Source organism: Pogona vitticeps, chromosome 2, assembly GCF_051106095.1.
Source record: "Pogona vitticeps strain Pit_001003342236 chromosome 2, PviZW2.1, whole genome shotgun sequence".
In the NCBI taxonomy this organism is placed as follows: Eukaryota; Metazoa; Chordata; class Lepidosauria; order Squamata; family Agamidae; genus Pogona; species Pogona vitticeps.
This window is the reverse complement of record NC_135784.1, coordinates 22,681,096-22,695,714: the sequence shown is the minus strand read 5'-3', so window position 1 is coordinate 22,695,714 and position 14,619 is coordinate 22,681,096. Positions and strand designations below refer to the sequence as shown.

The window sequence follows — 14,619 nt, the reverse complement described above, 5'->3', positions numbered from 1 at the left end:
CTTCATGGATAGAGTGACTCTGAGGCCAATGGCCTGACAAGCCCTCTCAGCTCCCTTGCCTCTTATCCAGCAGAGTGGTGCAGCGGGAGTGTGCTGGGCCCATAACCCAGAGGTTGATGGATCAAAACCATCCTCTGCTAGCCGGTTGATGCCTTTTCTCTTTTCCATCTGAAATTGAATTAAACCAGAAGGTTTCCTCCCACTGCTGAATGGTCGGCTTTACATTAAAAGATTCTTAACGTAGAGTCGATTGCTCCTTCTGGGGATCAGGCTCAGGACTGGCTGTGCGAAGCCCTTCCCTGGCTGGGAATCGAACCCAGGCCGCGGCGGTGAGAGCGCCGAATCCTAACCACTAGACCACCAGGGAGGAGGCAAGAGAGAGTGTGCAGGAGCCCTGGTTCTCAGGGAACAGTTCATCACTGTCTATTCAGGCAGATCCTGTGAGAGAAGAGTCCTGAAGACTCGGCCACTAACTGAAGATAGCCCTGACCTGTCTAACTTCACATGGTGAAAGTTGTCTGTCAGGTGGGTGCATGCACTTCCGTGCACGCCTCTGTCTCCCTCCGTGCCTCTCTCTTTCCTCTCCACACAGTGGCTGCATTAGGTAAATTAACTGTATTATAGTTAATATATAACTATAACTGTATTCTAATATATACTATAATTTATCTTTTCCACCTGATACTGGATTAAGCAAGAAGGTCTCCTCCCACTGCTTCATGCGCCATTGAAATGACCTTTTAATGATGCAGGTTTGCAGCCGTTCCCTCCTGAAAGAGAGGCAGTACCAGCCCTGTCCTTCCCTTGAGGAAACCGCTGTGGAACATGCAATTCATATTTGTTTCTCACAGGCCAGAAAAATTCAGAGAACTGCTCCCAGGTTCCCTTGGGTGTCCTGTGGTGGCTTCTCGCTTTCTACGGTATGAACAATCCTGGGACCAAATTATTGCCTAATTATAGCGACATAACTCCAATTGCGTGACTTCTGGAGTCAAGTTGCCTGAAGTTACTTGGTCAGCATTGTGGGACTGAGTAGACGTCACAGTGAGGTCTATGCTGGCTTCATAACTGGAGGCAATTCCCTTGGGAAAGTTACACCGGCCTCTTTATGCAAGAAGGTTTGGGCTAAAGTGTGAGATGGGCAGTACATGGAGTTCATTAAAGGCCAGAGACAGGCAGTTAAGAAAATGCCTTTAATGCCTTAATATAGAGAATGCTGACTAAAGTTTCTTAGCTCCTGCGAAGCCATTGTTTTGAAACGCACTTGATTCCGGTGAGCGATCCAAGGGGCTGAACTTAAGCGTTATCCCCACATTCAGCACTTTGGATAGCTCCTGGAAAGTATGAACATGAGACTTGGGAGTCTGTAGTTTTTGGAGAGGCTTCCAATGCAGAAACGACAGGGCAGAGACTACCATTGATTCAAGAGCTTACAAATGCCAAAACACTTCTTAGACCTTCATCTCTCACAAGGCTGGCTGGGGGAATGTCTGCAGATTCCTATCGGCTGTACACCAAAAAATCCTGCCTCTTGTACCTCAAATATCAAGGATCAGACCGACCTCAGAAGGACTGAGGTGTTGGCCTCTCACAGAAAATTCAGTCACAGGGCAGCCTTGTACCGGCAACGTTGGGTACAATCTGGAGCACAGCCAGTTCCTGGCCTGTGGCCAGAGGGAAACCAGAAACTGCACATTTAAAATCTCTTTGTCCGAAGCTGACCATCCAGCAGAGGGAGGAGATCTTTTGTTCCATCCGGCATCTGATGGAAAAGAGAAAAGCCATCAATCGCCTAGCAGAGGATGGTTTCGATCCATCGACCTCTGGGTTATGGGCCCAGCACGCTCCCGCTGCGCCACTCTGCTGGATAAGAGGCAAGGGAGCTGGGAGGGCTTGTCAGGCCATTGGTCTCCGATTATCCATGAAGCCTCAGAACAAAGGGAGGCAAAGGGAGGGCACCAACACCGCCACCAGGGTCTCTGTGGCGCAATAGGTTAGCACGTTTGTCTGTTAACCATAAATGGATGGTGGTTCAAGTCCACCCAGTCAGCAGCACAACAGTTTTATAATCTGGAGGTCCTGAGTTCAAATCTCAAAGAGGGTAGCTGGGAGCATTAGCAGTCTTTTGGCAGAGGGCAGAACAGAAGGGCTTATTCTAAAAATAAAAAAATCCACCTCCACCATTTCAGTCTTTTTAAAATGGAGGGGTTTGGGGTGCCCAGGAGGCCTGCAAAGATGCCTCTGCTGTCTGTTCAGAACCCCATCCAGGGGTCAATACTTGGTTAACTGGAAAGGAAAGAGCAGAGCAGACAAGGCTAAGAAGGAACATCCAGGCTTCAAGGATGAGAAATGATATCCACGAGGCATCACACAAACTTCTCAATGTGTGCAAACTTTCCTCTGCTCTTTGTGTTCCAAAAGATGAGGAGAGAGGAAGGATTTGCCTATGTGAGCCATTTCCCCAGGGGAAAAACTCTCGATGAGGGTGGGATTCGAACCCACGTGTGTGGAGCACAATGGATTAGCAGTCCATCACCTTCACCACTCGGCCACCTCGTCCAGGGTGGGGCCCTCCACCGCCGTCCCTGGGTGGGCTCGAACCACCATCCTTCTGGTTAACAGCCAGACACGCTAACCTATTGCGCCACAGAGACCCTGGTGGTGGTGTCCTTCCTCTGCCTTCATGGATAGAGTGACTCTGAGGCCAATGGCCTGACAAGCCCTCCCAGCTCCCTTGCCTCTTATCCAGCAGAGTGGCGCAGCGGGAGCGTGCTGGGCCCATAACACGGAGGTTGATGGATTGAAACCATCCTCAGCTAGAGGATTGATGCCTTTTCTCTTTTCCATCTGAAATTGAATTAAACCAGAAGGTTTCCTCGACTGCTGGATGGTCGGCTTTAGACTAAAAGATTCTTAACGTAGAGTCGATTGCTCCTTCTGGGGATCAGGCTCAGGACTGGCTGTGCGAAGCCCTTCCCTGGCTGGGAATCGAACCCAGGCCGCGGCGGTGAGAGCGCCGAATCCTAACCACTAGACCACCAGGGAGGAGGCAAGAGAGAGTGTGCAGGAGCCCTGGTTCTCAGGGAACAGTTCATCACTGTCTATTCAGGCAGATCCTGAGAGAGAAGAGTCCTGAAGACTCGGCCACCAACTGAAGATAGCCCTGACCTGTCTAACTTCACATGGTGAAAGTTGTCTGTAAGGTAGGTGCATGCACGTCTGTGCACGCCTCTGTCTCCCTCCGTGCCTCTCTCTTTCCTCTCCACACAGTGGCTGCATTAGGTAAATTAACTGTATTATAGTTAATATATAACTATAACTGTATTCTAATATATACTATAATTTATCTTTTTTCCCTGATACTGGATTAAACAAGAAGGTCTCCTCCCACTGCTTCATGTGCCATTAAAATGACCTTTTAATGATGCAGGTTTGCAGCCGTTCCCTCCAGAAAGAGAGGCAGTACCAGCCCTGTCCTTCCCTTGAGGAAACCGCTGTGGTACATGCCATTCATGGTTGTTACTCACAGGCCAGAAAACTTCAGAGAACTGCTCCCAGGTTCCCTTGGGTGTCCTGTGGTTGCTTCTCGCTTTCTACGGTATGGAGGAGAACAATCCTGGGCCCAAAACCTCTTGCCTAATTATAGCAGCATAATCCTAATTGGGTGATTTCTGGAGTCAAGTTGCCTGAAGTTACGAGGTCAGTGTTGTAGGACTGAGTAGACATCATGGTGAGGTCTATACTGGCTTCATAACTGGAGGCAGTTCCCTTGGGAAAGTTACACTGTTGGAGTTACACTGGCCTCTTTATGCAAGAAGGTTCAGGCTAAAGTGTGAGATGTACATGGTGTGCATTAAAGGTACATGGTGTGCATTAAAGGCCAGAGACAAGCCGTTAAGAAAATGGCTTTAATGCCTTAATACAGAGAATGCTGACTAAAGTGAGTGATCCAAGGGGCTGAACTTAAACGTTATCCCCACATTCAGCACCTTGGATAGCTCCTGCAAAGTATGAACAGGAGACTTGGGAGTCTGTAGTTTTTGGAGAGGCTTCCTATGCAGAAATGACAGGGCAGAGACTACTATTGATTCAAGAGCTTACGAATGCCAATACACCTATTAGACCTTCATCTGTCACAAGGCTGGCTGTGGGAATGTCTGCAGATTCCTATCGGCTGTAGTCCATGAATTCAAAAAATCCTGCCTCCTGTACCCCAAACTTCAAGGATCAGACTGACCTCAGAAGGACTGAGGTGTTGGCCTCTCACAGAAAATTCAGTCACAGGGCTGCCTAGTACAGGCAACGTTGGGTACAGTCTGGAGCACAGCCCATTCTGGGCCTGTGGCCAAAAGGAAGCCACCAAATGCTCATTAAAAATCTCTTTTTCCAAAGCTGACAATCCAGCAGAGGGAGGAGACCTATTGTTCCATCCAGGATCAGATGGAAAAGAGAAAAGGCATCAGCCAGCTAGCAGAGGATGGTTTCGATCCATCGACCTCTGGGTTATGGGCCCAGCACGCTCCCGCTGCGCCACTCTGCTGGATAAGAGGCAAGGGAGTGGGGAGGGCTTGTCAGGCCATTGGTCTGAGGCTTCACTCTATCCATTAAACATCAGAACAAAGGGAGGCAGAGGGAGGGCATCACCACCACCACCAAGGTCTCTGTGGCGCAATAGGTTAGCGCGTCTGGCTGTTAACCAGAAGGATGGTGGTTCGAGCCCACCCAGGGACGGCGGTGGGGGCCCCACCCTGGACGAGGTGGCCGAGTGGTGAAGGTGATGGACTGCTAATCCATTGTGCTCAGCACACGTGGGTTCGAATCCCACCCTTGTCGACCTTTTCCACTATTCATATGTGTCGGTAGAAAATGGCACTTGGCTTCCTTTTCTAGTGTTTTTCTAATTCTAACTTTGCATCTTAAAAAAAATTAATGCTACTTTGCCATCTGTTAACACACAACTTTATCCAATTTTATCTTTTTTGTCCTCTTTTGGGGCTGCATTTGTGAATTGTACAATTTATTTGTTTTAGAATACCCATCTAGGGACTGATCAGCGAGGAGCGGCAACCAAAGCATAGGAGTAACTAGTTATTAGTAATGGTTTAACCTAATTAGTTACTTTTGTGATAATGACTCATGCAACTATTAGCTCCAAGGTTTGTTTTTAAGAGTAATGACTAAATAGGTTTGAAAGTCACTAAGTGTTAACCTATTCTACCTAGTTACTTTAACAGGTACACTTTACTCATGACACTGAAAAAGTACCATCTGGTTACATTCAAAAGCCTCTTTTAAAAAGCACACTTTAAAGTATTTCTCAAAATGTTTCGATAGCATGTTTAAAGTTTTTTCCCCCCTTCTCTTATCCCACCATCTTAAATGGGAAGGTAAGTGTTCTTCAGTTTTGCCGATGAGGATTAAAGTTCAGTTCTTGGACAGCTCTTAGAATGGCCAGGTTAAAACCTGGCATGAAGTCCCCACATCCTCCCATACTGGAGATGCTTGTCAACACTGATTGTGGTTGCCAGGGAAGGGAAAGGGCACCACCTGCAACGGAGGTATAAAAGCATCCCATTAGGCTCCCAGTCTTATGACCTGGATTGGGTTCAAGCTTTCATCTGCCTTTTGTCCCTTGGAGAAGGAAAGGCGGAACAAGAAGCCCCAAGAATTGCTGCTAGATTTCCCACTATTATTAACTTTCCCTGGAAACACCGCATAGGGTCTTTCCAATGTCAGATTGCCAATTTCCATGGCCAAGAGCCAGAGTCTGGCAGAGCACATGGACATAGCTTTCCCACACATACTGTACACGGCTTAGAGAGTACTGGTTGAAACACTCGGGGGCCTTTTCTTATGCAGGCTAGATCCCGCTGTGGCCAGAAAACAACCACTCAACCTCCTGGAAAGCAGGAAGGATACAAAACCAAAAACAACAACAACAAAACAACCCACTACCTGTTCCCTGGCTGGGAATCGAACTCAGGCCGTGGCGGTGAAAGCGCCAAATCCTGACCACTAGACCACCAGGGATGGATGTGTGTGGAGCCTGCCTCTCTCTTCCTTCAGCCAAGAAGCCGGATCCTGTCCAACTGATGGAGCGGCACAGAAGGCTCCCTCTTGCCCAGTGCCATCGACGTCTGCTGGAGCTCTACTGGGCATACCACTTGTTTGGTACCAGTGCAAGCTTTTGATGCCAATACGAACAATTTGTGGCATCCAAGTAACATTTCTCTTGTCCCCATTTCTTTCAAGCAGATCTCTTTTTTGTTACTCATCTAGAGACTGAGTGATTTTTTAAAATCCTAGTACTTTTCTTGTTTACTTACTCAGCTTATCTCCTGTGCATCTCTTTACTCAGTTTCCTCATTATGCCAACGGGCATGTTCTCTCTGACATAAACAGTGATGGAGGCTATGCAATTGACCCCTTCTCCTGCATAGCTCAGTGGTTTAGGGATCTGTTGGGAGTTCGATTCCCCCGCTGTGCCTCCTTGACAGGGGCTGGAGTGAAGGATCCATAGGATCCTTTCCAGCTCTGCAGTTCTAAATTTATATTACTCTTTCCTTCTGTTACAGCTGTCCATGCTCTTCTGCCCCCAACATGGTGAATTTTCTTCATCTGCTCTGTTTCCCCATGCTTTGCAGAGGGAGGGGGGCTGTATTTTAACACCAAGGCTGTCTTGATGTTATTAGAGGAACAACTGGATATAAAAATGAGTAATAAACAATTCACATTTTCTGCCTTAGCCTTGTGGTCACATGCCTCCTAAAACACTTGACAGCTGCAGGAACATTTTACTGTTCTGTGTTTTTATTTCTTGTGAGGCAAAGGTCTTATGTATGCTTTGGCCAAGACTGTGGTTTAGCACTAGATCCCATTCATCATTTTTAGAAACACTGTTCCATTTTAGGAGTTAGAGAAGGAAATAACTAGTGAGAACAATGATATCTTTTGCTGCTGCTTTCATGGCATAGTAGTTGCATATGCATTTGACAATATTGCAGTTTAACGCTGTAGTACTTTGGCACTAAACTACTATCATTTTAATAGTGCATTGCAGTGATGCCTGCAGTTAAGGGAAAGAACAACTATAATAGGCAGGAGGAGAGAGCAGACTCACAAAGTCAGTGTGGATGATAGGTAACAGAAGGTCTAGCATGATCTGAAGAAGAACAAAGGAAGGTAGCATGAAACCACATCCAATAATAACCTTCTTTGGGAGACCACTAGGACTTGAAACAAGGCTCCAGTCCTCTCTCTTGTAACATTCAATCAGTTGCATGAGCCCTTATATGGGGGAGGCATGAGGATCTAATGGCAGTGTGCATCATTTGTGGGCTTGGGAATTGACCCAACAAGACCCCTAGATAGAAGGAGAGGTGGACCACAGCCACAACCATCCCTGGTGGTCTAGTGGTCAGGATTTGGCGTTTTCACCGCCACGGCCTGGGTTCGATTCCCAGCCAGGGAAGGCTTTTTTAAAAAAAACACACACATCCTCCTTGCTTTCCACAAGGCTAAGCTCTTCTGAACAGGCCATGTTGTGGCCACACCACACCTTGATTTGCACAGGACAGGGCCCAGTCTGTGACAGGCTCTGCTGACCACTCCAAGCGGTGAGATGGCTCCACCTTGACTTCCTCACTTGCAGTCTTGCACCCAACCCTGGACATCCTTCAGTTGATTTCAGAGTGCTCCCCAAAGTATTGCAGCTTTGGGGCAGGGGTAGACAGGATTTGAGTTTTGAGCAACTGTGCTGTTTTTCTCTCTCAGGAAACTGAGAAGTTGAGAGAAAGTGTGAATCAAATGGGAATTGAACCCAGCTCACAAGACGACGACGACGACGATGACGATGAGATGATGATGATAATGATAATGATGACGACGACAACAACAACAACTGGTAACATGGTGGCGCTGCAGCTTAAACCGCAAAAAGCCTCTGGGCTGCAAGGTCAAAAGATCAGCAGTTCAAATCCACGCAACGGAGGGAGCTCCTGTCGCTTATCCCACCTCCCGCCAACCTAGCAGTTCGAAAGCATGTAAATGTGAGTAGATAAATAGGTACCAACACGGTGGGAAGGTAACAGCTTTCCATGTCTAGTCGCGTTGGCCACATGACCATGGAAACTATCTACAGACAAACGCTGCCCCTACAGCTTGGAGAGGGGGATGAGCACTGCCCCCTAGAGTCGGACACGACTGGCCTAAATGTCAAGGGGAACCTTTACCTTTACATACATACATACATACATACATACATACATACATACATACATACATACATACACACATACATACATACATACATACATACATACATACATACATACATACATACATACATACATACTGTGTCAATATTTAAGAGATACTTAGGTTTTTGGTTAAAATGTCTATCTGTTATATAATACCAGTTAATATTTTTATACATTTGACTGTGCCTGGTGTTTAACAACAACAACAACAACTACAACAACTACTACTACTACCTTAGAACTGCAGAGTTGGAAGGGACCCTATGGATCATCAAGCCCATCCTCTGTCAAGGAGGCCCAGTGGGGAATCGAACTCCCAATCTTGGTCTCCGCTGCCAGATGCCCTGAACATTTGTCATTTCTAGATTCGCCAGCCTGAGGCCATCAACCTTTAGCAAAAAAAACCTGTCAATCCACAGCAAGGAGTCTGCCCTCCCACTTGCCCTTTAGTCTGGTGCCAGAGCCAAAACAGAAAAAGCGGCCACCAGCCAGCAGAGGACGGCTTCAGTCCACATGGGGCCAGTGCTCTTCTACAGCGTACAAGAACGAGGCATACCACTAGCAGTTTCTCCAGATTAAAGATATACTCTTCATCATAGCATAAGATCCATGGAAGAAGTGGGGTTTTCTCCCCCAAGTCAGAAACAGACAAACAAACGAAAAGCAAGGGGCCATGTTTAAGGACGGACACAGGCGGCATCTCTGTCTTTTCCAAATGTTTGAAAACCCATCACATGAGTGCAGTATAGCAGTAGGCATGTGAAAATACATCATTGTATTGGCTCTTGTGTCTCCGGTTGAGAAGGAAAGTGGGCAAGCTTAAGGACAGAGTAAGGACTCGCCCCACAGTCCGGAATCACTGCCTGTGTGTCATATCTCAGCCATGATGACCTCAAGGGGCCCCCAGAGCATTCCCCCATTTTATTTGCTCGAGTAATTTATTTTTTGGGCCAGTGGATGGCACTGTAAGACCACAATGCATGTCAGTGAAGGGCTGACATCATGTGGTGCTTAAAATTGTCCTGACATTTTTGTAAAGAGCAGAAAGTGCAACTAATACAGAGAATACTTAGATTATATGCGATGACATGAAGACGTTAGTATTTTTGAAATATAGTCCTAGCATAAGGTGTTTGTTGCTGTTTGAGCTTAAGGAAGGAAGGAAGGAAGGAAGGAAGGAAGGAAGGAAGGAAGGAAGGAAGGAAGGAAGGAAGGAAGGAAGGAAGGAAGGAAGGAAGGAAGGAAGGAAGGAAGGAAGGAAGGAATCTTAGCACTGCAGAGCTGGAAAAGAACATCAGAAATTGAACGGGCCACCTCTTTCTATCTAAACCACTATCCAGCAAATTTACTTAAATTGCTTAACAGCAACAGGGTTATCTGGAAGTTGAGTTATGGCAATAGGACTTCTTCCTTTTTAGGATGGAACATTTCAGCAGTCATCCAAATAGCTTCTTCACTCTGAGGACAGTTCGTAGCAGAGAACTGATAGAATATCCACATTGGTTTCATTTTCCCCTGGTCTGAATAGGCTTGTTAGATGGATAAAGCACGGGGGGGGGGGGGAGGAGTGAAAATCCCACTTCTGTAGTCCTTGGGTGGTTAACAACCCCTCACAGTGGTCTTTCTAGTGGGTGTGCTCCTGATCTTTCTGAAGATGGATCAAAGGGCAACATGATAAATAGGAGACAGACTTTATCAAAGGCTTCCACCCATATTGAGTGACGGATTTTTTAATGCACATGTATGGCCTCTCTGACCCCTCTCCCCAACCACCTGTTTTCTCCATCTTGTACTCATCTGCACCTTTCTCATGTACTCATTTTGGACTGAGGGAAGAAACAGAGGAAGAAAGCTATGCTTAAATCTTAGGAAAAGGAAAGGCCAAGGAAGGTGTGCACCAGCTGGGACTCGAACCCAAGTCACAAGCTTGGAAAGCTCGCATGCTGCCTCTACACCACTGGAGCAGCTGATGTGTGCCGCCTCCTTCATCGGGGCATTGATGAGGATACTGTATAACCAGACAGGACAGGCAGATCTATCTGGATCCCTCAAGAGCTCATTCATTCCACCAGGACTGACCGCTTGGATCGAGAAAGATCAAGGTGCCGTGGGTCTCCCTGGGAGGAAGTCACAACGCACAGCACAGATTGTTTTCCATCTCATCGCCTGTTGCCATACTAAAGAAGGGGGAAGAAATGTTTCCTCAAAAAGGTATGAACCCAACAGCTGGCTCAAAGTTTATTGGTCAGGATTTCACTCCATCTTCCCTTGTTCAATGCTTTGTTGTGTACAAATCCATGGTTGGACTGGTTTTTGATACAACTGATGCTGCTATATTTTGTTTTCACGGTTCCAATGGTTGGACGTGTTGGGAGCTGCTTTGAGTGACGCTAATGGAAAACCATCCAAACGGAAAGCAAGAGAGATGTGAGCAAGGGTTATTAATCAGGGAGGGCTGAGCATCGAATTCTATGTTCTTTTTACTTCCCTCCAAATTTGCCCCAGAAGGAAGGGACAGGAGAGAAAAGAAGAGATTTGACATTTTTTGCTCAGGATACAGGACTTATGGTTTAGGAGAATGGTCCAAATTGGAGTGTTTTGGGCAATGGTCCATAGTTCAGATAGGGGAACCCCTTTTCCAGTTGGACAGATGACTGTTTCTGTCGGTGGGGCTTCTTCTGGATGAGTATCTTGGACTTCTTTACTAAGGAATTCTGCCTGGTGCACATCTTGTCTGTCCTTTTCCCTGGTGGTCTAGTGGTCAGGATTTGGCGCTCTCACCGCCACGGCCCGGGTTCGATTCCCGGCCAGGGAAGGTTTTTCCTCCCTCCCAGAATCAGCAGAAAGGATGGCTGTAACAAGGTGTCCCAATCCAAAGATCTATGGATCAGCTTTCCAGAAAACAGCGAAGAGTAACTTCTCTCAGAAGACCGGAGGGAGGCTGTGTGGACATGAGGACCTGACCCTCAACCTTTTTTAACCTTTGTTCCCTGTTCTCCAAATTTCACATCTTCCTTGTAGCTCCTCTAGTCGGACACCAACAGCCTCATTGACTGAAGAAAGGACAAGTGGATCCCAACCACATCTATCCCTGGTGGTCTAGTGGTCAGGATTTGGCGTTTTCACCGCCACGGCCCGGGTTCAATTCCCGGCCAGGGAAAGAGTCTGATTTTATCTCCAGTTTTTGTTGCATTCTCTCAAGTTCTACTGGAGGGAGAGTCAAATTAGCACTCGGGAGATCTGGGTTCAAACTCTTCTTCAGCTATGGAAATTGATTAGAACATGGAATAGCGACCCAACCCTTGAAAGTCTCACATTCCTCTAAAACTGATCAGTTGGAAGAAATTTGATAGCCCCAAACAATCTTGCTTCGTTGAAAGCTGAGCTGCAATCAAGGTAAGGTCCAATGCTCTCAACGGAAATGGATTAGCACAGAACAGGCATCAGTTTCCTCCCTTTTGAACTCTTCTGTCCACTCTATTATATTGTCTCCCTGCTTATTTAACTTATATGCAGAAAACATCATGCGAAAGGCTGGACTGGAGGAATCCCAAACCGGAATTAAGATTGCCGGAAGAAATATCAACAACCTCTGATATGCAGATGACACCACTCTGATGGCAGAAAGTGCCTTTGAATTGTGGTGCTGGAGGAGGCTCTTTAGAGTCCCCTGGACTGCAAGGAGAAGAAATCTATCAATTCTAAAGGAAATCAACCCTGAGTGCTCACTGGAAGGACAGATCCTGAAGCTGAAGCTCCAGTACTTTGGCCATCTGATGAGAAGAGAAGACTCCTTGGAAAAAACCTTGATGTTAGGAAAGTGCGACAGCAAGAGGAGAAGGGGACGACCGAGGGTGACATGGCTGGACAGTGTCTGCGAAGCAACCAACATGAATTTGACACAACTCCGGGAGGCAGTGGAAGATAGGAGGGCCTGGCGTGCTCTGGTCCATGGGGTCATGAATAGTCAGACACGACTGAACGACTGAACGATGACGTCCACTCCAAGCTATGGTATCACTCCATCTCCCCCACCTGTTCTTTGAACCCCGCATCCAGCCATTCAGCTCATTAGGAAGAATCCCCATCATGTTTTTTCCAAAGATTGTAAGGTATAGTTTGGGAGACAGGAACTCGTTCCCAGAATTCAGCACCCTGGATATCTCATCTTGCCAATGTATTCTCGGTAATTTTTTGGTGACCCTCTTTGTACAGAGACTAATGTGTGGAGACTACCACACCTCCAATCCCTTTCATTCCCCTCAGAGCTTAGTCCTGGCCACCCACATCCCCTTCTTGCTTCAGAGGGGAAAATATGGCTCCAAGACTCCAAGATTCAGTAGCCAAGGAATGCTAAAACAAATAGTGGCAGGGACCCTGACCAATCAGCTTGGTGACAGGGATGCAAGGGGATTGGCTGGTTGGTGCATGTGGCCGGCCTATCCTGAAGCTGACGGAGGAGGGGCTGGAGGTCTGGAAGGTGATGACCAAAAAAGTGTGAGAGAATAAACAGAGGGTGTATGAATTGAGCTGTTGGGATGTAATCGAAGAAGAACTGAAACTTACATCTGTTTCCCAAGTTTTTCTTACTTTGTAATAAAGAAAATATTATTTTTCATTCTGTAACCTCTCTGGTGGAGTTAATGGACGATGTCACCCTTTTTAAGGAGAGCAATTTTTAAAATGGGCCAAGACAAATGGGGGCTGGTCACACACCTCTTAAGGCTTCATCTGTCAGAGATCTAGCGGGAGGAATTCCTGGAGATTCCCAGGAGATGTAGTCTATAAGTTCCAAAAACTGCACACCTGGTGCATTCGGAGTAACACCGAAATCTCAAGGATTGTCCTCACTTCATAGGGACTGAGGCTTTGGCCTCTGGCCAGGAGCCCATTCCTTTCAGCCTGGAGCACAGCCAGTCCTGAGCCTGCTGGCAGAGAGAAGCCATCAATGGTAGATTAAGGATCTTTGGGTCTAAAGACAACCACCCAGCAGTGGGAGGCCATTTTATTGTATAATCTGGCACCAGATGGAAAAGAGAATGGCATCAGCCTCTAGCAGAGGATGGTTTCGATCCATCGACCTCTGGGTTATGGGCCCAGCACGCTCCCACTGCGCCACTCTGCTGGATAAGAGGCCAGGGAGTGGGGAGGGCTTGTCAGGCCATTGGTCTGAGGCTTCACTCTATCCATTACACCTCAGAACAAAGGGAGGCAGAGGGAGGCCACCACCACCACCACCAAGGTCTCTGTGGCGCAATGGGTTAGCGCGTCTGGCTGTTAACCAGAAGGATGGTGGTTCGAGCCCACCCAGGGACGGCGGTGGGGGCCCCACCCTGGACGAGGTGGCCGAGTGGTGAAGGTGATGGACTGCTAATCCATTGTGCTCTGCACGCGTGGGTTCGAATCCCACCCTCGTCGGTCCTTTTGCCCCTGGGATATTGGCTGTGGTGGATAAACATTCAGCTCCTTGTGCCCTCTATACCTCTCAGAACAAAAAAGTTGAAGGAAGCTCTGCATTCAGAGAGAGTTTCATGTGTGATCTAGCCGACCTTCACAGTAGTGAACCTTTTGGGAAAGGAAGGAACTGCAAGCAGAAAGAGCTACGTGGGAGGCAGGAAAATAGAAGCTGAGAGCTGCAGTATTTAGTCCAAAAGGTGATGACCAAAAGGAAAAAAACACCTCTTTCTCCCTGTTGGCCTCAGAGTCGAAAGAGAAAAAGCTTCGTTGGAGGGTGAAATCAGTGGTCAATTCCCGGCCAGAGAAAGAGTCTGATTTTATCTGCAATCCTTCTTGCATTTTCTCAGGTTCTACTGGAGAGAGGGCCAGAATAACTCTCGGAGGATCTTGGTACAAACTCTTCTTCAGCCACAGAAACTCATAAGAGTATGGAATAGAGAGCCAACCGTTAAAAGTCTCACTAACCCACAAAACTTAGTTGAAAGGAATTTGATAGCCCCAAACAACCCTGGTTCCTGGGAATATGAGGTGCAAACAAGGTCATGTTCGATGGCCACAATGGAACTGGATTAACAAAGAACAGGCATAATTTCCCTCCCATTTGGACTCTACTGCCCACACCAATCTATCACTCTATCTCCCCTATTACCCCCTTGAACTCCCATATCCAGCCATTCAGCTCATTAGGAAGAATGCAAATCATGTTTTTTTACAAAGATTGGAAGGTAGAGTTTGGGGAATAGGAAGGGTTTTCAATGGCTGGGCTTTTTCTCTCTTTCTTAGAAAAGCAGAAGGCTGAAAATATGTCATTCACCCTCCAGAATTCGAACCCAGATCATAAGATTGGAAATCTTCATGGGCCTTTTTCTCCCCTGACTTAAAGACTGCAGGAAGGAATGCAATA

General features: G+C 47.1%; 15 non-coding genes across 15 annotated transcripts; 7 read left to right on the top strand and 8 right to left on the bottom strand.

Moving 5' to 3' along the window:
* Positions 1-295: 295 nt before the first annotated feature.
* On the bottom strand, positions 296-367 carry TRNAE-CUC (transfer RNA glutamic acid (anticodon CUC)). Its single transcript has one exon. It is a non-coding gene; the product is annotated as a tRNA-Glu (tRNA).
* Positions 368-1,793: 1,426 nt separating this feature from the next.
* Positions 1,794-1,865, bottom strand: TRNAM-CAU (transfer RNA methionine (anticodon CAU)). The gene has a single exon. It is a non-coding gene; the product is annotated as a tRNA-Met (tRNA).
* Positions 1,866-2,477: 612 nt separating this feature from the next.
* On the bottom strand, positions 2,478-2,559 carry TRNAS-GCU (transfer RNA serine (anticodon GCU)). Its single transcript has one exon. It is a non-coding gene; the product is annotated as a tRNA-Ser (tRNA).
* A 21-nt stretch (positions 2,560-2,580) lies between these two features.
* TRNAN-GUU (transfer RNA asparagine (anticodon GUU)) lies at positions 2,581-2,654 on the bottom strand. The gene has a single exon. It is a non-coding gene; the product is annotated as a tRNA-Asn (tRNA).
* Positions 2,655-2,973: 319 nt separating this feature from the next.
* TRNAE-CUC (transfer RNA glutamic acid (anticodon CUC)) lies at positions 2,974-3,045 on the bottom strand. Its single transcript has one exon. It is a non-coding gene; the product is annotated as a tRNA-Glu (tRNA).
* Positions 3,046-4,468: 1,423 nt separating this feature from the next.
* On the bottom strand, positions 4,469-4,540 carry TRNAM-CAU (transfer RNA methionine (anticodon CAU)). Its single transcript has one exon. It is a non-coding gene; the product is annotated as a tRNA-Met (tRNA).
* A 117-nt stretch (positions 4,541-4,657) lies between these two features.
* On the top strand, positions 4,658-4,731 carry TRNAN-GUU (transfer RNA asparagine (anticodon GUU)). The gene has a single exon. It is a non-coding gene; the product is annotated as a tRNA-Asn (tRNA).
* A 20-nt stretch (positions 4,732-4,751) lies between these two features.
* Positions 4,752-4,833, top strand: TRNAS-GCU (transfer RNA serine (anticodon GCU)). The gene has a single exon. It is a non-coding gene; the product is annotated as a tRNA-Ser (tRNA).
* A 1,125-nt stretch (positions 4,834-5,958) lies between these two features.
* On the bottom strand, positions 5,959-6,030 carry TRNAE-UUC (transfer RNA glutamic acid (anticodon UUC)). Its single transcript has one exon. It is a non-coding gene; the product is annotated as a tRNA-Glu (tRNA).
* A 1,369-nt stretch (positions 6,031-7,399) lies between these two features.
* On the top strand, positions 7,400-7,471 carry TRNAE-UUC (transfer RNA glutamic acid (anticodon UUC)). Its single transcript has one exon. It is a non-coding gene; the product is annotated as a tRNA-Glu (tRNA).
* A 3,530-nt stretch (positions 7,472-11,001) lies between these two features.
* On the top strand, positions 11,002-11,073 carry TRNAE-CUC (transfer RNA glutamic acid (anticodon CUC)). Its single transcript has one exon. It is a non-coding gene; the product is annotated as a tRNA-Glu (tRNA).
* A 273-nt stretch (positions 11,074-11,346) lies between these two features.
* On the top strand, positions 11,347-11,418 carry TRNAE-UUC (transfer RNA glutamic acid (anticodon UUC)). The gene has a single exon. It is a non-coding gene; the product is annotated as a tRNA-Glu (tRNA).
* A 1,893-nt stretch (positions 11,419-13,311) lies between these two features.
* TRNAM-CAU (transfer RNA methionine (anticodon CAU)) lies at positions 13,312-13,383 on the bottom strand. The gene has a single exon. It is a non-coding gene; the product is annotated as a tRNA-Met (tRNA).
* Positions 13,384-13,500: 117 nt separating this feature from the next.
* On the top strand, positions 13,501-13,574 carry TRNAN-GUU (transfer RNA asparagine (anticodon GUU)). The gene has a single exon. It is a non-coding gene; the product is annotated as a tRNA-Asn (tRNA).
* Positions 13,575-13,594: 20 nt separating this feature from the next.
* On the top strand, positions 13,595-13,676 carry TRNAS-GCU (transfer RNA serine (anticodon GCU)). The gene has a single exon. It is a non-coding gene; the product is annotated as a tRNA-Ser (tRNA).
* Positions 13,677-14,619: the final 943 nt, after the last annotated feature.